This window comes from Oncorhynchus clarkii, chromosome 17 (assembly GCF_045791955.1).
Source record: "Oncorhynchus clarkii lewisi isolate Uvic-CL-2024 chromosome 17, UVic_Ocla_1.0, whole genome shotgun sequence".
Taxonomy (NCBI): domain Eukaryota; kingdom Metazoa; phylum Chordata; class Actinopteri; order Salmoniformes; family Salmonidae; genus Oncorhynchus; species Oncorhynchus clarkii.
The window spans coordinates 49,456,134-49,478,202 of record NC_092163.1 but is presented as its reverse complement, the minus strand read 5'-3'; the positions used below and the strand labels follow the sequence as shown (position 1 = coordinate 49,478,202).

Genomic DNA, 22,069 nt, shown 5'->3' with positions numbered 1-22,069 from the left:
TCTTGATGACATGTCATTCATGGCAAGGTGGGGTACTTATTCAATAGATGTTACCTTTTTCCAGTAGTAAAAAAAACAATATCGAGAGCAAAGCATTTTGGGTAATCTGCACCACTGGCTCAGCTGCAATGGGTCGCAAACCCAAAACCTTTTCAACTCAACCTTGCCACCGCTGCCTCTAGTGGAAGTGTATAACGTGGCTAAGGGTACCTTACTTCTTGCAAGAATTAGAGGCAGTGTGGGGGCAAAACTGGAATTGTGGACCAATACCACCTGTTGCTGAACCTATTCTCCCCAAGACTACTTCTGACTATATTTCATGTCGTTCCAATGTAAAGTTTTGGGTTAAGTTGTCACCCAACAATAACCACTCCTCGGATGGACCTCGTAGGCTATGATAATGCCACTGCGATAGAATATCAGAAATCTGCTATTCAAACTGCTTGCAGTATCTCGCACAGCTTCTCGGCAAACTGTATTATTTTTTGTTACATTGGTATGTCTAGCAGTTCGCCCCCTACCTAACACTGGTGGATTCTCGATTACATGTAATTAACGGCAAGGTGGGGTACTTGTTCAATAGATGTTCCCTTTTTTCCTGGACAAAACCAATATCGAGAGCAAAGCACTTTGGGTAATCAGCACCACTGGCTCAGCTGCAATGGGGGACGAACCCAAAACCTTTTCATGTAAATCTTGCCATAGCTGCCTCTAGAGGAGGCAAGACAAAGTGGGTCAAGTGGCTTTGGGTAACATACTACTTGCAACAATTCGAGGCAGTGTGGGGGCAAAGCTGAAATTGTGGGCCCAAACCCGCTGTTGCTGAGTTCATTCTCCCGAACCCTACTTCTGACACAGCATATACTACTGACACCTTTTTTCTGTTTCTACCTAGTTGCAAGATAATGTTCAACTGTCAGCTGAAGCATCAAAAAGGTTATAGAATAAATGAGTTGGATGCAGCCCATGTTTGGTCTTGTCATTATCTTCTCTTTCACATGTATAGCAGTCTCACATGAGACTATCAAAAATTGCCAAGGCTGACTATATTTCAAGTCATCCCAAGCGGGGTATTGGGTTAAGTTTTCAACCAGCAATAATCACGCCTCAGATGGACTTCATAGGCTATGATATCGCCTCTGCGAAAGAATGATATATTACAGCTACTCAAACTGTTTACAGTGTTTTGCACAGCTTCTCCTTTAACGGTAATATTGTGTTTTAACATTGCAATGTCTAGCAGTTCGCCCCCTACCTACCACTTTGGTGGATTCTTGATGACATGTCATTCATGGCAAGGTGGGGTACTTATTCAATAGATGTTACCTTTTTCCAGTAGTAAAAAAAACAATATCGAGAGCAAAGCATTTTGGGTAATCTGCACCACTGGCTCAGCTGCAATGGGTCGCAAACCCAAAACCTTTTCAACTCAACCTTGCCACCGCTGCCTCTAGTGGAAGTGTATAACGTGGCTAAGGGTACCTTACTTCTTGCAAGAATTAGAGGCAGTGTGGGGGCAAAACTGGAATTGTGGACCAATACCACCTGTTGCTGAACCTATTCTCCCCAAGACTACTTCTGACTATATTTCATGTCGTTCCAATGTAAAGTTTTGGGTTAAGTTGTCACCCAACAATAACCACTCCTCGGATGGACCTCATAGGCTATGATAATGCCACTGCGATAGAATATCAGAAATCTGCTATTCAAACTGCTTGCAGTATCTCGCACAGCTTCTCGGCAAACTGTATTATTTTTTGTTACATTGGTATGTCTAGCAGTTCGCCCCCTACCTAACACTGGTGGATTCTCGATTACATGTAATTAACGGCAAGGTGGGGTACTTGTTCAATAGATGTTCCCTTTTTTCCTGGACAAAACCAATATCGAGAGCAAAGCACTTTGGGTAATCAGCACCACTGGCTCAGCTGCAATGGGGGACGAACCCAAAACCTTTTCATGTAAATCTTGCCATAGCTGCCTCTAGAGGAGGCAAGACAAAGTGGGTCAAGTGGCTTTGGGTAACATACTACTTGCAACAATTCGAGGCAGTGTGGGGGCAAAGCTGAAATTGTGGGCCCAAACCCGCTGTTGCTGAGTTCATTCTCCCGAACCCTACTTCTGACACAGCATATACTACTGACACCTTTTTTCTGTTTCTACCTAGTTGCAAGATAATGTTCAACTGTCAGCTGAAGCATCAAAAAGGTTATAGAATAAATGAGTTGGATGCAGCCCATGTTTGGTCTTGTCACTATCTTCTCTTTCACATGTATAGCAGTCTCACATGAGACTATCAAAAATTGCCAAGGCTGACTATATTTCAAGTCATCCCAAGCGGGGTATTGGGTTAAGTTTTCAACCAGCAATAATCACGCCTCAGATGGACTTCATAGGCTATGATATCGCCTCTGCGAAAGAATGATATATTACAGCTACTCAAACTGTTTACAGTGTTTTGCACAGCTTCTCCTTTAACGGTAATATTGTGTTTTAACATTGCAATGTCTAGCAGTTCGCCCCCTACCTACCACTTTGGTGGATTCTTGATGACATGTCATTCATGGCAAGGTGGGGTACTTATTCAATAGATGTTACCTTTTTCCAGTAGTAAAAAAAACAATATCGAGAGCAAAGCATTTTGGGTAATCTGCACCACTGGCTCAGCTGCAATGGGTCGCAAACCCAAAACCTTTTCAACTCAACCTTGCCACCGCTGCCTCTAGTGGAAGTGTATAACGTGGCTAAGGGTACCTTACTTCTTGCAAGAATTAGAGGCAGTGTGGGGGCAAAACTGGAATTGTGGACCAATACCACCTGTTGCTGAACCTATTCTCCCCAAGACTACTTCTGACTATATTTCATGTCGTTCCAATGTAAAGTTTTGGGTTAAGTTGTCACCCAACAATAACCACTCCTCGGATGGACCTCGTAGGCTATGATAATGCCACTGCGATAGAATATCAGAAATCTGCTATTCAAACTGCTTGCAGTATCTCGCACAGCTTCTCGGCAAACTGTATTATTTTTTGTTACATTGGTATGTCTAGCAGTTCGCCCCCTACCTAACACTGGTGGATTCTCGATTACATGTAATTAACGGCAAGGTGGGGTACTTGTTCAATAGATGTTCCCTTTTTTCCTGGACAAAACCAATATCGAGAGCAAAGCACTTTGGGTAATCAGCACCACTGGCTCAGCTGCAATGGGGGACGAACCCAAAACCTTTTCATGTAAATCTTGCCATAGCTGCCTCTAGAGGAGGCAAGACAAAGTGGGTCAAGTGGCTTTGGGTAACATACTACTTGCAACAATTCGAGGCAGTGTGGGGGCAAAGCTGAAATTGTGGGCCCAAACCCGCTGTTGCTGAGTTCATTCTCCCGAACCCTACTTCTGACACAGCATATACTACTGACACCTTTTTTCTGTTTCTACCTAGTTGCAAGATAATGTTCAACTGTCAGCTGAAGCATCAAAAAGGTTATAGAATAAATGAGTTGGATGCAGCCCATGTTTGGTCTTGTCACTATCTTCTCTTTCACATGTATAGCAGTCTCACATGAGACTATCAAAAATTGCCAAGGCTGACTATATTTCAAGTCATCCCAAGCGGGGTATTGGGTTAAGTTTTCAACCAGCAATAATCACGCCTCAGATGGACTTCATAGGCTATGATATCGCCTCTGCGAAAGAATGATATATTACAGCTACTCAAACTGTTTACAGTGTTTTGCACAGCTTCTCCTTTAACGGTAATATTGTGTTTTAACATTGCAATGTTCTAGCAGTTCGCCCCCTACCTACCACTTTGGTGGATTCTTGATGACATGTCATTCATGGCAAGGTGGGGTACTTATTCAATAGATGTTACCTTTTTCCAGTAGTAAAAAAAACAATATCGAGAGCAAAGCATTTTGGGTAATCTGCACCACTGGCTCAGCTGCAATGGGTCGCAAACCCAAAACCTTTTCAACTCAACCTTGCCACCGCTGCCTCTAGTGGAAGTGTATAACGTGGCTAAGGGTACCTTACTTCTTGCAAGAATTAGAGGCAGTGTGGGGGCAAAACTGGAATTGTGGACCAATACCACCTGTTGCTGAACCTATTCTCCCCAAGACTACTTCTGACTATATTTCATGTCGTTCCAATGTAAAGTTTTGGGTTAAGTTGTCACCCAACAATAACCACTCCTCGGATGGACCTCGTAGGCTATGATAATGCCACTGCGATAGAATATCAGAAATCTGCTATTCAAACTGCTTGCAGTATCTCGCACAGCTTCTCGGCAAACTGTATTATTTTTTGTTACATTGGTATGTCTAGCAGTTCGCCCCCTACCTAACACTGGTGGATTCTCGATTACATGTAATTAACGGCAAGGTGGGGTACTTGTTCAATAGATGTTCCCTTTTTTCCTGGACAAAACCAATATCGAGAGCAAAGCACTTTGGGTAATCAGCACCACTGGCTCAGCTGCAATGGGGGACGAACCCAAAACCTTTTCATGTAAATCTTGCCATAGCTGCCTCTAGAGGAGGCAAGACAAAGTGGGTCAAGTGGCTTTGGGTAACATACTACTTGCAACAATTCGAGGCAGTGTGGGGGCAAAGCTGAAATTGTGGGCCCAAACCCGCTGTTGCTGAGTTCATTCTCCCGAACCCTACTTCTGACACAGCATATACTACTGACACCTTTTTTCTGTTTCTACCTAGTTGCAAGATAATGTTCAACTGTCAGCTGAAGCATCAAAAAGGTTATAGAATAAATGAGTTGGATGCAGCCCATGTTTGGTCTTGTCACTATCTTCTCTTTCACATGTATAGCAGTCTCACATGAGACTATCAAAAATTGCCAAGGCTGACTATATTTCAAGTCATCCCAAGCGGGGTATTGGGTTAAGTTTTCAACCAGCAATAATCACGCCTCAGATGGACTTCATAGGCTATGATATCGCCTCTGCGAAAGAATGATATATTACAGCTACTCAAACTGTTTACAGTGTTTTGCACAGCTTCTCCTTTAACGGTAATATTGTGTTTTAACATTGCAATGTCTAGCAGTTCGCCCCCTACCTACCACTTTGGTGGATTCTTGATGACATGTCATTCATGGCAAGGTGGGGTACTTATTCAATAGATGTTACCTTTTTCCAGTAGTAAAAAAAACAATATCGAGAGCAAAGCATTTTGGGTAATCTGCACCACTGGCTCAGCTGCAATGGGTCGCAAACCCAAAACCTTTTCAACTCAACCTTGCCACCGCTGCCTCTAGTGGAAGTGTATAACGTGGCTAAGGGTACCTTACTTCTTGCAAGAATTAGAGGCAGTGTGGGGGCAAAACTGGAATTGTGGACCAATACCACCTGTTGCTGAACCTATTCTCCCCAAGACTACTTCTGACTATATTTCATGTCGTTCCAATGTAAAGTTTTGGGTTAAGTTGTCACCCAACAATAACCACTCCTCGGATGGACCTCGTAGGCTATGATAATGCCACTGCGATAGAATATCAGAAATCTGCTATTCAAACTGCTTGCAGTATCTCGCACAGCTTCTCGGCAAACTGTATTATTTTTTGTTACATTGGTATGTCTAGCAGTTCGCCCCCTACCTAACACTGGTGGATTCTCGATTACATGTAATTAACGGCAAGGTGGGGTACTTGTTCAATAGATGTTCCCTTTTTTCCTGGACAAAACCAATATCGAGAGCAAAGCACTTTGGGTAATCAGCACCACTGGCTCAGCTGCAATGGGGGACGAACCCAAAACCTTTTCATGTAAATCTTGCCATAGCTGCCTCTAGAGGAGGCAAGACAAAGTGGGTCAAGTGGCTTTGGGTAACATACTACTTGCAACAATTCGAGGCAGTGTGGGGGCAAAGCTGAAATTGTGGGCCCAAACCCGCTGTTGCTGAGTTCATTCTCCCGAACCCTACTTCTGACACAGCATATACTACTGACACCTTTTTTCTGTTTCTACCTAGTTGCAAGATAATGTTCAACTGTCAGCTGAAGCATCAAAAAGGTTATAGAATAAATGAGTTGGATGCAGCCCATGTTTGGTCTTGTCACTATCTTCTCTTTCACATGTATAGCAGTCTCACATGAGACTATCAAAAATTGCCAAGGCTGACTATATTTCAAGTCATCCCAAGCGGGGTATTGGGTTAAGTTTTCAACCAGCAATAATCACGCCTCAGATGGACTTCATAGGCTATGATATCGCCTCTGCGAAAGAATGATATATTACAGCTACTCAAACTGTTTACAGTGTTTTGCACAGCTTCTCCTTTAACGGTAATATTGTGTTTTAAATTTGAATTTTCTTAGCAGTTCGCCCCCTACCTACCACTTTGGTGGATTCTTGATGACATGTCATTCATGGCAAGGTGGGGTACTTATTCAATAGATGTTACCTTTTTCCAGTAGTAAAAAAAACAATATCGAGAGCAAAGCATTTTGGGTAATCTGCACCACTGGCTCAGCTGCAATGGGTCGCAAACCCAAAACCTTTTCAACTCAACCTTGCCACCGCTGCCTCTAGTGGAAGTGTATAACGTGGCTAAGGGTACCTTACTTCTTGCAAGAATTAGAGGCAGTGTGGGGGCAAAACTGGAATTGTGGACCAATACCACCTGTTGCTGAACCTATTCTCCCCAAGACTACTTCTGACTATATTTCATGTCGTTCCAATGTAAAGTTTTGGGTTAAGTTGTCACCCAACAATAACCACTCCTCGGATGGACCTCGTAGGCTATGATAATGCCACTGCGATAGAATATCAGAAATCTGCTATTCAAACTGCTTGCAGTATCTCGCACAGCTTCTCGGGAAACTGTATTATTTTTTGTTACATTGGTATGTCTAGCAGTTCGCCCCCTACCTAACACTGGTGGATTCTCGATTACATGTAATTAACGGCAAGGTGGGGTACTTGTTCAATAGATGTTCCCTTTTTTCCTGGACAAAACCAATATCGAGAGCAAAGCACTTTGGGTAATCAGCACCACTGGCTCAGCTGCAATGGGGGACGAACCCAAAACCTTTTCATGTAAATCTTGCCATAGCTGCCTCTAGAGGAGGCAAGACAAAGTGGGTCAAGTGGCTTTGGGTAACATACTACTTGCAACAATTCGAGGCAGTGTGGGGGCAAAGCTGAAATTGTGGGCCCAAACCCGCTGTTGCTGAGTTCATTCTCCCGAACCCTACTTCTGACACAGCATATACTACTGACACCTTTTTTCTGTTTCTACCTAGTTGCAAGATAATGTTCAACTGTCAGCTGAAGCATCAAAAAGGTTATAGAATAAATGAGTTGGATGCAGCCCATGTTTGGTCTTGTCACTATCTTCTCTTTCACATGTATAGCAGTCTCACATGAGACTATCAAAAATTGCCAAGGCTGACTATATTTCAAGTCATCCCAAGCGGGGTATTGGGTTAAGTTTTCAACCAGCAATAATCACGCCTCAGATGGACTTCATAGGCTATGATATCGCCTCTGCGAAAGAATGATATATTACAGCTACTCAAACTGTTTACAGTGTTTTGCACAGCTTCTCCTTTAACGGTAATATTGTGTTTTAACATTGCAATGTCTAGCAGTTCGCCCCCTACCTACCACTTTGGTGGATTCTTGATGACATGTCATTCATGGCAAGGTGGGGTACTTATTCAATAGATGTTACCTTTTTCCAGTAGTAAAAAAAACAATATCGAGAGCAAAGCATTTTGGGTAATCTGCACCACTGGCTCAGCTGCAATGGGTCGCAAACCCAAAACCTTTTCAACTCAACCTTGCCACCGCTGCCTCTAGTGGAAGTGTATAACGTGGCTAAGGGTACCTTACTTCTTGCAAGAATTAGAGGCAGTGTGGGGGCAAAACTGGAATTGTGGACCAATACCACCTGTTGCTGAACCTATTCTCCCCAAGACTACTTCTGACTATATTTCATGTCGTTCCAATGTAAAGTTTTGGGTTAAGTTGTCACCCAACAATAACCAATCCTCGGATGGACCTCGTAGGCTATGATAATGCCACTGCGATAGAATATCAGAAATCTGCTATTCAAACTGCTTGCAGTATCTCGCACAGCTTCTCGGGAAACTGTATTATTTTTTGTTACATTGGTATGTCTAGCAGTTCGCCCCCTACCTAACACTGGTGGATTCTCGATTACATGTAATTAACGGCAAGGTGGGGTACTTGTTCAATAGATGTTCCCTTTTTTCCTGGACAAAACCAATATCGAGAGCAAAGCACTTTGGGTAATCAGCACCACTGGCTCAGCTGCAATGGGGGACGAACCCAAAACCTTTTCATGTAAATCTTGCCATAGCTGCCTCTAGAGGAGGCAAGACAAAGTGGGTCAAGTGGCTTTGGGTAACATACTACTTGCAACAATTCGAGGCAGTGTGGGGGCAAAGCTGAAATTGTGGGCCCAAACCCGCTGTTGCTGAGTTCATTCTCCCGAACCCTACTTCTGACACAGCATATACTACTGACACCTTTTTTCTGTTTCTACCTAGTTGCAAGATAATGTTCAACTGTCAGCTGAAGCATCAAAAAGGTTATAGAATAAATGAGTTGGATGCAGCCCATGTTTGGTCTTGTCACTATCTTCTCTTTCACATGTATAGCAGTCTCACATGAGACTATCAAAAATTGCCAAGGCTGACTATATTTCAAGTCATCCCAAGCGGGGTATTGGGTTAAGTTTTCAACCAGCAATAATCACGCCTCAGATGGACTTCATAGGCTATGATATCGCCTCTGCGAAAGAATGATATATTACAGCTACTCAAACTGTTTACAGTGTTTTGCACAGCTTCTCCTTTAACGGTAATATTGTGTTTTAACATTGCAATGTCTAGCAGTTCGCCCCCTACCTACCACTTTGGTGGATTCTTGATGACATGTCATTCATGGCAAGGTGGGGTACTTATTCAATAGATGTTACCTTTTTCCAGTAGTAAAAAAAACAATATCGAGAGCAAAGCATTTTGGGTAATCTGCACCACTGGCTCAGCTGCAATGGGTCGCAAACCCAAAACCTTTTCAACTCAACCTTGCCACCGCTGCCTCTAGTGGAAGTGTATAACGTGGCTAAGGGTACCTTACTTCTTGCAAGAATTAGAGGCAGTGTGGGGGCAAAACTGGAATTGTGGACCAATACCACCTGTTGCTGAACCTATTCTCCCCAAGACTACTTCTGACTATATTTCATGTCGTTCCAATGTAAAGTTTTGGGTTAAGTTGTCACCCAACAATAACCAATCCTCGGATGGACCTCGTAGGCTATTATAATGCCACTGCGATAGAATATCAGAAATCTGCTATTCAAACTGCTTGCAGTATCTCGCACAGCTTCTCGGGAAACTGTATTATTTTTTGTTACATTGGTATGTCTAGCAGTTCGCCCCCTACCTAACACTGGTGGATTCTCGATTACATGTAATTAACGGCAAGGTGGGGTACTTGTTCAATAGATGTTCCTTTTTTTCCTGGACAAAACCAATATCGAGAGCAAAGCACTTTGGGTAATCAGCACCACTGGCTCAGCTGCAATGGGGGACGAACCCAAAACCTTTTCATGTAAATCTTGCCATAGCTGCCTCTAGAGGAGGCAAGACAAAGTGGGTCAAGTGGCTTTGGGTAACATACTACTTGCAACAATTCGAGGCAGTGTGGGGGCAAAGCTGAAATTGTGGGCCCAAACCCGCTGTTGCTGAGTTCATTCTCCCGAACCCTACTTCTGACACAGCATATACTACTGACACCTTTTTTCTGTTTCTACCTAGTTGCAAGATAATGTTCAACTGTCAGCTGAAGCATCAAAAAGGTTATAGAATAAATGAGTTGGATGCAGCCCATGTTTGGTCTTGTCACTATCTTCTCTTTCACATGTATAGCAGTCTCACATGAGACTATCAAAAATTGCCAAGGCTGACTATATTTCAAGTCATCCCAAGCGGGGTATTGGGTTAAGTTTTCAACCAGCAATAATCACACCTCAGATGGACTTCATAGGCTATGATATCGCCTCTGCGAAAGAATAATATATTACAGCTACTCATACTGTTTACAGTGTTTTGCACAGCTTCTCCTTTAACGGTAATATTGTGTTTTAACATTGCAATGTCTAGCAGTTCGCCCCCTACCTACCACTTTGGTGGATTCTTGATGACATGTCATTCATGGCAAGGTGGGGTACTTATTCAATAGATGTTACCTTTTTCCAGTAGTAAAAAAAACAATATCGAGAGCAAAGCATTTTGGGTAATCTGCACCACTGGCTCAGCTGCAATGGGTCGCAAACCCAAAACCTTTTCAACTCAACCTTGCCACCGCTGCCTCTAGTGGAAGTGTATAACGTGGCTAAGGGTACCTTACTTCTTGCAAGAATTAGAGGCAGTGTGGGGGCAAAACTGGAATTGTGGACCAATACCACCTGTTGCTGAACCTATTCTCCCCAAGACTACTTCTGACTATATTTCATGTCGTTCCAATGTAAAGTTTTGGGTTAAGTTGTCACCCAACAATAACCAATCCTCGGATGGACCTCGTAGGCTATTATAATGCCACTGCGATAGAATATCAGAAATCTGCTATTCAAACTGCTTGCAGTATCTCGCACAGCTTCTCGGGAAACTGTATTATTTTTTGTTACATTGGTATGTCTAGCAGTTCGCCCCCTACCTAACACTGGTGGATTCTCGATTACATGTAATTAACGGCAAGGTGGGGTACTTGTTCAATAGATGTTCCCTTTTTTCCTGGACAAAACCAATATCGAGAGCAAAGCACTTTGGGTAATCAGCACCACTGGCTCAGCTGCAATGGGGGACGAACCCAAAACCTTTTCATGTAAATCTTGCCATAGCTGCCTCTAGAGGAGGCAAGACAAAGTGGGTCAAGTGGCTTTGGGTAACATACTACTTGCAACAATTCGAGGCAGTGTGGGGCCAAAGCTGAAATTGTGGGCCCAAACCCGCTGTTGCTGAGTTCATTCTCCCGAACCCTACTTCTGACACAGCATATACTACTGACACCTTTTTTCTGTTTCTACCTAGTTGCAAGATAATGTTCAACTGTCAGCTGAAGCATCAAAAAGGTTATAGAATAAATGAGTTGGATGCAGCCCATGTTTGGTCTTGTCACTATCTTCTCTTTCACATGTATAGCAGTCTCACATGAGACTATCAAAAATTGCCAAGGCTGACTATATTTCAAGTCATCCCAAGCGGGGTATTGGGTTAAGTTTTCAACCAGCAATAATCACGCCTCAGATGGACTTCATAGGCTATGATATCGCCTCTGCGAAAGAATGATATATTACAGCTACTCAAACTGTTTACAGTGTTTTGCACAGCTTCTCCTTTAACGGTAATATTGTGTTTTAAATTTGAATTTTCTTAGCAGTTCGCCCCCTACCTACCACTTTGGTGGATTCTTGATGACATGTCATTCATGGCAAGGTGGGGTACTTATTCAATAGATGTTACCTTTTTCCAGTAGTAAAAAAAACAATATCGAGAGCAAAGCATTTTGGGTAATCTGCACCACTGGCTCAGCTGCAATGGGTCGCAAACCCAAAACCTTTTCAACTCAACCTTGCCACCGCTGCCTCTAGTGGAAGTGTATAACGTGGCTAAGGGTACCTTACTTCTTGCAAGAATTAGAGGCAGTGTGGGGGCAAAACTGGAATTGTGGACCAATACCACCTGTTGCTGAACCTATTCTCCCCAAGACTACTTCTGACTATATTTCATGTCGTTCCAATGTAAAGTTTTGGGTTAAGTTGTCACCCAACAATAACCAATCCTCGGATGGACCTCGTAGGCTATTATAATGCCACTGCGATAGAATATCAGAAATCTGCTATTCAAACTGCTTGCAGTATCTCGCACAGCTTCTCGGGAAACTGTATTATTTTTTGTTACATTGGTATGTCTAGCAGTTCGCCCCCTACCTAACACTGGTGGATTCTCGATTACATGTAATTAACGGCAAGGTGGGGTACTTGTTCAATAGATGTTCCCTTTTTTCCTGGACAAAACCAATATCGAGAGCAAAGCACTTTGGGTAATCAGCACCACTGGCTCAGCTGCAATGGGGGATGAACCCAAAACCTTTTCATGTAAATCTTGCCATAGCTGCCTCTAGAGGAGGCAAGACAAAGTGGGTCAAGTGGCTTTGGGTAACATACTACTTGCAACAATTCGAGGCAGTGTGGGGGCAAAGCTGAAATTGTGGGCCCAAACCCGCTGTTGCTGAGTTCATTCTCCCGAACCCTACTTCTGACACAGCATATACTACTGACACCTTTTTTCTGTTTCTACCTAGTTGCAAGATAATGTTCAACTGTCAGCTGAAGCATCAAAAAGGTTATAGAATAAATGAGTTGGATGCAGCCCATGTTTGGTCTTGTCACTATCTTCTCTTTCACATGTATAGCAGTCTCACATGAGACTATCAAAAATTGCCAAGGCTGACTATATTTCAAGTCATCCCAAGCGGGGTATTGGGTTAAGTTTTCAACCAGCAATAATCACACCTCAGATGTACTTCATAGGCTATGATATCGCCTCTGCGAAAGAATAATATATTACAGCTACTCATACTGTTTACAGTGTTTTGCACAGCTTCTCCTTTAACGGTAATATTGTGTTTTAACATTGCAATGTCTAGCAGTTCGCCCCCTACCTACCACTTTGGTGGATTCTTGATGACATGTCATTCATGGCAAGGTGGGGTAATTATTCAATAGATGTTACCTTTTTCCAGTAGTAAAAAAAACAATATCGAGAGCAAAGCATTTTGGGTAATCTGCACCACTGGCTCAGCTGCAATGGGTCGCAAACCCAAAACCTTTTCAACTCAACCTTGCCACCGCTGCCTCTAGTGGAAGTGTATAACGTGGCTAAGGGTACCTTACTTCTTGCAAGAATTAGAGGCAGTGTGGGGGCAAAACTGGAATTGTGGACCAATACCACCTGTTGCTGAACCTATTCTCCCCAAGACTACTTCTGACTATATTTCATGTCGTTCCAATGTAAAGTTTTGGGTTAAGTTGTCACCCAACAATAACCAATCCTCGGATGGACCTCGTAGGCTATTATAATGCCACTGCGATAGAATATCAGAAATCTGCTATTCAAACTGCTTGCAGTATCTCGCACAGCTTCTCGGGAAACTGTATTATTTTTTGTTACATTGGTATGTCTAGCAGTTCGCCCCCTACCTAACACTGGTGGATTCTCGATTACATGTAATTAACGGCAAGGTGGGGTACTTGTTCAAAAGATGTTCCCTTTTTTCCTGGACAAAACCAATATCGAGAGCAAAGCACTTTGGGTAATCAGCACCACTGGCTCAGCTGCAATGGGGGACGAACCCAAAACCTTTTCATGTAAATCTTGCCATAGCTGCCTCTAGAGGAGGCAAGACAAAGTGGGTCAAGTGGCTTTGGGTAACATACTACTTGCAACAATTCGAGGCAGTGTGGGGCCAAAGCTGAAATTGTGGGCCCAAACCCGCTGTTGCTGAGTTCATTCTCCCGAACCCTACTTCTGACACAGCATATACTACTGACACCTTTTTTCTGTTTCTACCTAGTTGCAAGATAATGTTCAACTGTCAGCTGAAGCATCAAAAAGGTTATAGAATAAATGAGTTGGATGCAGCCCATGTTTGGTCTTGTCACTATCTTCTCTTTCACATGTATAGCAGTCTCACATGAGACTATCAAAAATTGCCAAGGCTGACTATATTTCAAGTCATCCCAAGCGGGGTATTGGGTTAAGTTTTCAACCAGCAATAATCACGCCTCAGATGGACTTCATAGGCTATGATATCGCCTCTGCGAAAGAATGATATATTACAGCTACTCAAACTGTTTACAGTGTTTTGCACAGCTTCTCCTTTAACGGTAATATTGTGTTTTAAATTTGAATTTTCTTAGCAGTTCGCCCCCTACCTACCACTTTGGTGGATTCTTGATGACATGTCATTCATGGCAAGGTGGGGTACTTATTCAATAGATGTTACCTTTTTCCAGTAGTAAAAAAAACAATATCGAGAGCAAAGCATTTTGGGTAATCTGCACCACTGGCTCAGCTGCAATGGGTCGCAAACCCAAAACCTTTTCAACTCAACCTTGCCACCGCTGCCTCTAGTGGAAGTGTATAACGTGGCTAAGGGTACCTTACTTCTTGCAAGAATTAGAGGCAGTGTGGGGGCAAAACTGGAATTGTGGACCAATACCACCTGTTGCTGAACCTATTCTCCCCAAGACTACTTCTGACTATATTTCATGTCGTTCCAATGTAAAGTTTTGGGTTAAGTTGTCACCCAACAATAACCAATCCTCGGATGGACCTCGTAGGCTATGATAATGCCACTGCGATAGAATATCAGAAATCTGCTATTCAAACTGCTTGCAGTATCTCGCACAGCTTCTCGGGAAACTGTATTATTTTTTGTTACATTGGTATGTCTAGCAGTTCGCCCCCTACCTAACACTGGTGGATTCTCGATTACATGTAATTAACGGCAAGGTGGGGTACTTGTTCAATAGATGTTCCCTTTTTTCCTGGACAAAACCAATATCGAGAGCAAAGCACTTTGGGTAATCAGCACCACTGGCTCAGCTGCAATGGGGGACGAACCCAAAACCTTTTCATGTAAATCTTGCCATAGCTGCCTCTAGAGGAGGCAAGACAAAGTGGGTCAAGTGGCTTTGGGTAACATACTACTTGCAACAATTCGAGGCAGTGTGGGGGCAAAGCTGAAATTGTGGGCCCAAACCCGCTGTTGCTGAGTTCATTCTCCCGAACCCTACTTCTGACACAGCATATACTACTGACACCTTTTTTCTGTTTCTACCTAGTTGCAAGATAATGTTCAACTGTCAGCTGAAGCATCAAAAAGGTTATAGAATAAATGAGTTGGATGCAGCCCATGTTTGGTCTTGTCACTATCTTCTCTTTCACATGTATAGCAGTCTCACATGAGACTATCAAAAATTGCCAAGGCTGACTATATTTCAAGTCATCCCAAGCGGGATATTGGGTTAAGTTTTCAACCAGCAATAATCACGCCTCAGATGGACTTCATAGGCTATGATATCGCCTCTGCAAAAGAATGATATATTACAGCTACTCAAACTGTTTACAGTGTTTTGCACAGCTTCTCCTTTAACGGTAATATTGTGTTTTAACATTGCAATGTCTAGCAGTTCGCCCCCTACCTACCACTTTGGTGGATTCTTGATGACATGTCATTCATGGCAAGGTGGGGTACTTATTCAATAGATGTTACCTTTTTCCAGTAGTAAAAAAACCAATATCGAGAGCAAAGCATTTTGGGTAATCTGCACCACTGGCTCAGCTGCAATGGGTCGCAAACCCAAAACCTTTTCAACTCAACCTTGCCACCGCTGCCTCTAGTGGAAGTGTATAACGTGGCTAAGGGTACCTTACTTCTTGCAAGAATTAGAGGCAGTGTGGGGGCAAAACTGGAATTGTGGACCAATACCACCTGTTGCTGAACCTATTCTCCCCAAGACTACTTCTGACTATATTTCATGTCGTTCCAATGTAAAGTTTTGGGTTAAGTTGTCACCCAACAATAACCACTCCTCGGATGGACCTCATAGGCTATGATAATGCCACTGCGATAGAATATCAGAAATCTGCTATTCAAACTGCTTGCAGTATCTCGCACAGCTTCTCGGCAAACTGTATTATTTTTTGTTACATTGGTATGTCTAGCAGTTCGCCCCCTACCTAACACTGGTGGATTCTCGATTACATGTAATTAACGGCAAGGTGGGGTACTTGTTCAATAGATGTTCCCTTTTTTCCTGGACAAAACCAATATCGAGAGCAAAGCACTTTGGGTAATCAGCACCACTGGCTCAGCTGCAATGGGGGACGAACCCAAAACCTTTTCATGTAAATCTTGCCATAGCTGCCTCTAGAGGAGGCAAGACAAAGTGGGTCAAGTGGCTTTGGGTAACATACTACCTGCAACAATTCGAGGCAGTGTGGGGGCAAAGCTGAAATTGTGGGCCCAAACCCGCTGTTGCTGAGTTCATTCTCCCGAACCCTACTTCTGACACAGCATATACTACAGACACCGTTTTTCTGTTTCTACCTAGTTGCAAGATAATGTTCAACTGTCAGCTGAAGCATCAAAAAGGTTATAGAATAAATGAGTTGGATGCAGCCCATGTTTGGTCTTGTCATTATCTTCTCTTTCACATGTATAGCAGTCTCACATGAGACTATCAAAAATTGCCAAGGCTGACTATATTTCAAGTCATCCCAAGCGGGGTATTGGGTTAAGTTTTCAACCAGCAATAATCACGCCTCAGATGGACTTCATAGGCTATGATATCACCTCTGTGAAAGAATGATATATTACAGCTACTCAAACTGTTTACAGTGTTTTGCACAGCTTCTCCTTTAACGGTAATATTGTGTTTTAAATTTGAATTTTCTTAGCAGTTCGCCCCCTACCTACCACTTTGGTGGATTCTTGATGACATGTCATTCATGGCAAGGTGGGGTACTTATTCAATAGATGTTACCTTTTTCCAGGAGTAAAAAAAAACAATATCGAGAGCAAAGCATTTTGGGTAATCTGCACCACTGGCTCAGCTGCAATGGGTCTCAAACCCAAAACCTTTTCAACTCAACCTTGCCACCGCTGCCTCTAGTGGAAGTGTATGACGTGGCTAAGGGTACCTTACTTCTTGCAAGAATTAGAGGCAGTGTGGGGGCAAAACTGGAATTGTGGACCAATACCAACTGTTGCTGAACCTATTCTCCCCAAGACTACTTCTGACTATATTTCATGTCGTTCCAATGTAAAGTTTTGGGTTAAGTTGTCACCCAACAATAACCACTCCTCGGATGGACCTCATAGGCTATGATAATGCCACTGCGATAGAATATCAGAAATCTGCTATTCAAACTGCTTGCAGTATCTCGCACAACTTCTCGGCAAACTGTATTATTTTTTGTTACATTGGTATGTCTAGCAGTTCGCCCCCTACCTAACACTGGTGGATTCTCGATTACATGTAATTAACGGCAAGGTGGGGTACTTGTTCAATAGATGTTCCCTTTTTTCCTGGACAAAACCAATATCAAGAGCAAAGCACTTTGGGTAATCAGCACCACTGGCTCAGCTGCAATGGGGGACGAACCCAAAACCTTTTCATGTAAATCTTGCCATAGCTGCCTCTAGAGGAGGCAAGACAAAGTGGGTCAAGTGGCTTTGGGTAACATACTACTTGCAACAATTCGAGGCAGTGTGGGGGCAAAGCTGAAATTGTGGGCCCAAACCCGCTGTTGCTGAGTTCATTCTCCCGAACCCTACTTCTGACACAGCATATACTACTGACACCTTTTTTCTGTTTCTACCTAGTTGCAAGATAATGTTCAACTGTCAGCTGAAGCATCAAAAAGGTTATAGAATAAATGAGTTGGATGCAGCCCATGTTTGGTCTTGTCACTATCTTCTCTTTCACATGTATAGCAGTCTCACATGAGACTATCAAAAATTGCCAAGGCTGACTATATTTCAAGTCATCCCAAGCGGGGTATTGGGTTAAGTTTTCAACCAGCAATAATCACGCCTCAGATGGACTTCATAGGCTATGATATCGCCTCTGCGAAAGAATTATATATTACAGCTACTCAAACTGTTTACAGTGTTTTGCACAGCTTCTCCTTTAACGGTAATATTGTGTTTTAACATTGCAATGTCTAGCAGTTCGCCCCCTACCTACCACTTTGGTGGATTCTTGATGACATGTCATTCATGGCAAGGTGGGGTACTTATTCAATAGATGTTACCTTTTTCCAGTAGTAAAAAAAACAATATCGAGAGCAAAGCATTTTGGGTAATCTGCACCACTGGCTCAGCTGCAATGGGTCGCAAACCCAAAACCTTTTCAACTCAACCTTGCCACCGCTGCCTCTAGTGGAAGTGTATAACGTGGCTAAGGGTACCTTACTTCTTGCAAGAATTAGAGGCAGTGTGGGGGCAAAACTGGAATTGTGGACCAATACCACCTGTTGCTGAACCTATTCTCCCCAAGACTACTTCTGACTATATTTCATGTTGTTCCAATGTAAAGTTTTGGGTTAAGTTGTCACCCAACAATAACCACTCCTCGGATGGACCTCATAGGCTATGATAATGCCACTGCGATAGAATATCAGAAATCTGCTATTCAAACTGCTTGCAGTATCTCGCACAGCTTCTCGGCAAACTGTATTATTTTTTGTTACATTGGTATGTCTAGCAGTTCGCCCCCTACCTAACACTGGTGGATTCTCGATTACATGTAATTAACGGCAAGGTGGGGTACTTGTTCAATAGATGTTCCCTTTTTTCCTGGACAAAACCAATATCGAGAGCAAAGCACTTTGGGTAATCAGCACCACTGGCTCAGCTGCAATGGGGGACGAACCCAAAACCTTTTCATGTAAATCTTGCCATAGCTGCCTCTAGAGGAGGCAAGACAAAGTGGGTCAAGTGGCTTTGGGTAACATACTACCTGCAACAATTCGAGGCAGTGTGGGGGCAAAGCTGAAATTGTGGGCCCAAACCCGCTGTTGCTGAGTTCATTCTCCCGAACCCTACTTCTGACACAGCATATACTACTGACACCGTTTTTCTGTTTCTACCTAGTTGCAAGATAATGTTCAACTGTCAGCTGAAGCATCAAAAAGGTTATAGAATAAATGAGTTGGATGCAGCCCATGTTTGGTCTTGTCATTATCTTCTCTTTCACATGTATAGCAGTCTCACATGAGACTATCAAAAATTGCCAAGGCTGACTATATTTCAAGTCATCCCAAGCGGGGTATTGGGTTAAGTTTTCAACCAGCAATAATCACGCCTCAGATGGACTTCATAGGCTATGATATCGCCTCTGCGAAAGAATGATATATTACAGCTACTCAAACTGTTTACAGTGTTTTGCACAGCTTCTCCTTTAACGGTAATATTGTGTTTTAAATTTGAATTTTCTTAGCAGTTCGCCCACTACCTACCACTTTGGTGGATTCTTGATGACATGTCATTCATGGCAAGGTGGGGTACTTATTCAATAGATGTTACCTTTTTCCAGTAGTAAAAAAAACAATATCGAGAGCAAAGCAATTTGGGTAATCTGCACCACTGGCTCAGCTGCAATGGGTCGCAAACCCAAAACCTTTTCATCTCAACCTTGCCACCGCTGCCTCTAGTGGAAGTGTATAACGTGGCTAAGGGTACCTTACTTCTTGCAAGAATTAGAGGCAATTAGGGGCAAAACTGGAATTGTGGACCAATACCACCTGTTGCTGAACCTATTCTCCCCAAGACTACTTCTGACTATATTTCATGTTGTTCCAATGTAAAGTTTTGGGTTAAGTTGTCACCCAACAATAACCACTCCTCGGATGGACCTCATAGGCTATGATAATGCCACTGCGATAGAATATCAGAAATCTGCTATTCAAACTGCTTGCAGTATCTCGCACAGCTTCTCGGCAAACTGTATTATTTTTTGTTACATTGGTATGTCTAGCAGTTCGCCCCCTACCTAACACTGGTGGATTCTCGATTACATGTAATTAACGGCAAGGTGGGGTACTTGTTCAATAGATGTTCCCTTTTTTCCTGGACAAAACCAATATCGAGAGCAAAGCACTTTGGGTAATCAGCACCACTGGCTCAGCTGCAATGGGGGACGAACCCAAAACCTTTTCATGTAAATCTTGCCATAGCTGCCTCTAGAGGAGGCAAGACAAAGTGGGTCAAGTGGCTTTGGGTAACATACTACCTGCAACAATTCGAGGCAGTGTGGGGGCAAAGCTGAAATTGTGGGCCCAAACCCGCTGTTGCTGAGTTCATTCTCCCGAACCCTACTTCTGACACAGCATATACTACTGACACCGTTTTTCTGTTTCTACCTAGTTGCAAGATAATGTTCAACTGTCAGCTGAAGCATCAAAAAGGTTATAGAATAAATGAGTTGGATGCAGCCCACGTTTGGTCTTGTCATTATCTTCTCTTTCACATGTATAGCAGTCTCACATGAGACTATCAAAAATTGCCAAGGCTGACTATATTTCAAGTCATCCCAAGCGGGGTATTGGGTTAAGTTTTCAACCAGCAATAATCACGCCTCAGATGGACTTCATAGGCTATGATATCGCCTCTGCGAAAGAATGATATATTACAGCTACTCAAACTGTTTACAGTGTTTTGCACAGCTTCTCCTTTAACGGTAATATTGTGTTTTAAATTTGAATTTTCTTAGCAGTTCGCCCCCTACCTACCACTTTGGTGGATTCTTGATGACATGTCATTCATGGCAAGGTGGGGTACTTATTCAATAGATGTTACCTTTTTCCAGTAGTAAAAAAAACAATATCGAGAGCAAAGCATTTTGGGTAATCTGCACCACTGGCTCAGCTGCAATGGGTCGCAAACCCAAAACCTTTTCAACTCAACCTTGCTACCGCTGCCTCTAGTGGAAGTGTATGACGTGGCTAAGGGTACCTTACTTCTTGCAAGAATTAGAGGCAGTGTGGGGGCAAAACTGGAATTGTGGACCAATACCAACTGTTGCTGAACCTATTCTCCCCAAGACTACTTCTGACTATATTTCATGTCGTTCCAATGTAAAGTTTTGGGTTAAGTTGTCACCCAACAATAACCACTCCTCGGATGGACCTCATAGGCTATGATAATGCCACTGCGATAGAATATCAGAAATCTGCTATTCAAACTGCTTGCAGTATCTCGCACAGCTTCTCGGCAAACTGTATTATTTTTTGTTACATTGGTATGTCTAGCAGTTCGCCCCCTACCTAACACTGGTGGATTCTCGATTACATGTAATTAACGGCAAGGTGGGGTACTTGTTCAATAGATGTTCCCTTTTTTCCTGGACAAAACCAATATCAAGAGCAAAGCACTTTGGGTAATCAGCACCACTGGCTCAGCTGCAATGGGGGACGAACCCAAAACCTTTTCATGTAAATCTTGCCATAGCTGCCTCTAGAGGAGGCAAGACAAAGTGGGTCAAGTGGCTTTGGGTAACATACTACTTGCAACAATTCGAGGCAGTGTGGGGGCAAAGCTGAAATTGTGGGCCCAAACCCGCTGTTGCTGAGTTCATTCTCCCGAACCCTACTTCTGACACAGCATATACTACTGACACCGTTTTTCTGTTTCTACCTAGTTGCAAGATAATGTTCAACTGTCAGCTGAAGCATCAAAAAGGTTATAGAATAAATGAGTTGGATGCAGCCCATGTTTGGTCTTGTCACTATCTTCTCTTTCACATGTATAGCAGTCTCACATGAGACTATCAAAAATTGCCAAGGCTGACTATATTTCAAGTCATCCCAAGCGGGGTATTGGGTTAAGTTTTCAACCAGCAATAATCACGCCTCAGATGGACTTTATAGGCCATGATATCGCCTCTGCGAAAGAATGATATATTACAGCTACTCAAACTGTTTACAGTGTTTTGCACAGCTTCTCCTTTAACGGTAATATTGTGTTTTAACATTGCAATGTCTAGCAGTTCGCCCCCTACCTACCACTTTGGTGGATTCTTGATGACATGTCATTCATGGCAAGGTGGGGTACTTATTCAATAGATGTTACCTTTTTCCAGTAGTAAAAAAAACAATATCGAGAGCAAAGCATTTTGGGTAATCTGCACCACTGGCTCAGCTGCAATGGGTCGCAATCCCAAAACCTTTTCAACTCAACCTTGCCACCGCTGCCTCTAGTGGAAGTGTATAACGTGGCTAAGGGTACCTTACTTCTTGCAAGAATTAGAGGCAGTGTGGGGGCAAAACTGGAATTGTGGACCAATACCACCTGTTGCTGAACCTATTCTCCCCAAGACTACTTCTGACTATATTTCATGTCGTTCCAATGTAAAGTTTTGGGTTAAGTTGTCACCCAACAATAACCACTCCTCGGATGGACCTCATAGGCTATGATAATGCCACTGCGATAGAATATCAGAAATCTGCTATTCAA

General features: G+C 43.0%; 17 non-coding genes and 7 pseudogenes across 17 annotated transcripts; all 24 read right to left on the bottom strand.

The window, feature by feature from the left end:
• Window positions 1-1,009: 1,009 nt before the first annotated feature.
• LOC139371761 (U4 spliceosomal RNA) lies at window positions 1,010-1,151 on the bottom strand. The gene has a single exon (XR_011627438.1). It is a non-coding gene; the product is annotated as a U4 spliceosomal RNA (small nuclear RNA).
• A 417-nt stretch (window positions 1,152-1,568) lies between these two features.
• LOC139371609 (U4 spliceosomal RNA) lies at window positions 1,569-1,690 on the bottom strand (annotated as a pseudogene).
• A 591-nt stretch (window positions 1,691-2,281) lies between these two features.
• Window positions 2,282-2,423, bottom strand: LOC139371760 (U4 spliceosomal RNA). The gene has a single exon (XR_011627437.1). It is a non-coding gene; the product is annotated as a U4 spliceosomal RNA (small nuclear RNA).
• Window positions 2,424-3,553: 1,130 nt separating this feature from the next.
• LOC139371759 (U4 spliceosomal RNA) lies at window positions 3,554-3,695 on the bottom strand. Its single transcript, XR_011627436.1, has one exon. It is a non-coding gene; the product is annotated as a U4 spliceosomal RNA (small nuclear RNA).
• Window positions 3,696-4,826: 1,131 nt separating this feature from the next.
• LOC139371758 (U4 spliceosomal RNA) lies at window positions 4,827-4,968 on the bottom strand. Its single transcript, XR_011627435.1, has one exon. It is a non-coding gene; the product is annotated as a U4 spliceosomal RNA (small nuclear RNA).
• A 1,130-nt stretch (window positions 4,969-6,098) lies between these two features.
• On the bottom strand, window positions 6,099-6,240 carry LOC139371757 (U4 spliceosomal RNA). The gene has a single exon (XR_011627434.1). It is a non-coding gene; the product is annotated as a U4 spliceosomal RNA (small nuclear RNA).
• Window positions 6,241-7,371: 1,131 nt separating this feature from the next.
• Window positions 7,372-7,513, bottom strand: LOC139371756 (U4 spliceosomal RNA). Its single transcript, XR_011627433.1, has one exon. It is a non-coding gene; the product is annotated as a U4 spliceosomal RNA (small nuclear RNA).
• A 1,130-nt stretch (window positions 7,514-8,643) lies between these two features.
• Window positions 8,644-8,785, bottom strand: LOC139371755 (U4 spliceosomal RNA). The gene has a single exon (XR_011627432.1). It is a non-coding gene; the product is annotated as a U4 spliceosomal RNA (small nuclear RNA).
• A 1,130-nt stretch (window positions 8,786-9,915) lies between these two features.
• LOC139371532 (U4 spliceosomal RNA) lies at window positions 9,916-10,057 on the bottom strand. The gene has a single exon (XR_011627276.1). It is a non-coding gene; the product is annotated as a U4 spliceosomal RNA (small nuclear RNA).
• A 1,130-nt stretch (window positions 10,058-11,187) lies between these two features.
• On the bottom strand, window positions 11,188-11,329 carry LOC139371754 (U4 spliceosomal RNA). The gene has a single exon (XR_011627431.1). It is a non-coding gene; the product is annotated as a U4 spliceosomal RNA (small nuclear RNA).
• A 1,131-nt stretch (window positions 11,330-12,460) lies between these two features.
• LOC139371537 (U4 spliceosomal RNA) lies at window positions 12,461-12,602 on the bottom strand. The gene has a single exon (XR_011627280.1). It is a non-coding gene; the product is annotated as a U4 spliceosomal RNA (small nuclear RNA).
• Window positions 12,603-13,732: 1,130 nt separating this feature from the next.
• Window positions 13,733-13,874, bottom strand: LOC139371753 (U4 spliceosomal RNA). Its single transcript, XR_011627430.1, has one exon. It is a non-coding gene; the product is annotated as a U4 spliceosomal RNA (small nuclear RNA).
• A 1,131-nt stretch (window positions 13,875-15,005) lies between these two features.
• Window positions 15,006-15,147, bottom strand: LOC139371504 (U4 spliceosomal RNA). Its single transcript, XR_011627250.1, has one exon. It is a non-coding gene; the product is annotated as a U4 spliceosomal RNA (small nuclear RNA).
• Window positions 15,148-15,564: 417 nt separating this feature from the next.
• Window positions 15,565-15,686, bottom strand: LOC139371608 (U4 spliceosomal RNA; annotated as a pseudogene).
• A 591-nt stretch (window positions 15,687-16,277) lies between these two features.
• On the bottom strand, window positions 16,278-16,419 carry LOC139371542 (U4 spliceosomal RNA). The gene has a single exon (XR_011627285.1). It is a non-coding gene; the product is annotated as a U4 spliceosomal RNA (small nuclear RNA).
• Window positions 16,420-16,838: 419 nt separating this feature from the next.
• On the bottom strand, window positions 16,839-16,960 carry LOC139371607 (U4 spliceosomal RNA; annotated as a pseudogene).
• Window positions 16,961-17,551: 591 nt separating this feature from the next.
• Window positions 17,552-17,693, bottom strand: LOC139371743 (U4 spliceosomal RNA). The gene has a single exon (XR_011627421.1). It is a non-coding gene; the product is annotated as a U4 spliceosomal RNA (small nuclear RNA).
• Window positions 17,694-18,110: 417 nt separating this feature from the next.
• LOC139371575 (U4 spliceosomal RNA) lies at window positions 18,111-18,232 on the bottom strand (annotated as a pseudogene).
• A 591-nt stretch (window positions 18,233-18,823) lies between these two features.
• LOC139371732 (U4 spliceosomal RNA) lies at window positions 18,824-18,965 on the bottom strand. Its single transcript, XR_011627411.1, has one exon. It is a non-coding gene; the product is annotated as a U4 spliceosomal RNA (small nuclear RNA).
• A 417-nt stretch (window positions 18,966-19,382) lies between these two features.
• On the bottom strand, window positions 19,383-19,504 carry LOC139371574 (U4 spliceosomal RNA; annotated as a pseudogene).
• A 591-nt stretch (window positions 19,505-20,095) lies between these two features.
• LOC139371721 (U4 spliceosomal RNA) lies at window positions 20,096-20,237 on the bottom strand. Its single transcript, XR_011627401.1, has one exon. It is a non-coding gene; the product is annotated as a U4 spliceosomal RNA (small nuclear RNA).
• A 418-nt stretch (window positions 20,238-20,655) lies between these two features.
• On the bottom strand, window positions 20,656-20,777 carry LOC139371606 (U4 spliceosomal RNA; annotated as a pseudogene).
• A 591-nt stretch (window positions 20,778-21,368) lies between these two features.
• On the bottom strand, window positions 21,369-21,510 carry LOC139371544 (U4 spliceosomal RNA). The gene has a single exon (XR_011627287.1). It is a non-coding gene; the product is annotated as a U4 spliceosomal RNA (small nuclear RNA).
• A 417-nt stretch (window positions 21,511-21,927) lies between these two features.
• LOC139371605 (U4 spliceosomal RNA) lies at window positions 21,928-22,049 on the bottom strand (annotated as a pseudogene).
• Window positions 22,050-22,069: the final 20 nt, after the last annotated feature.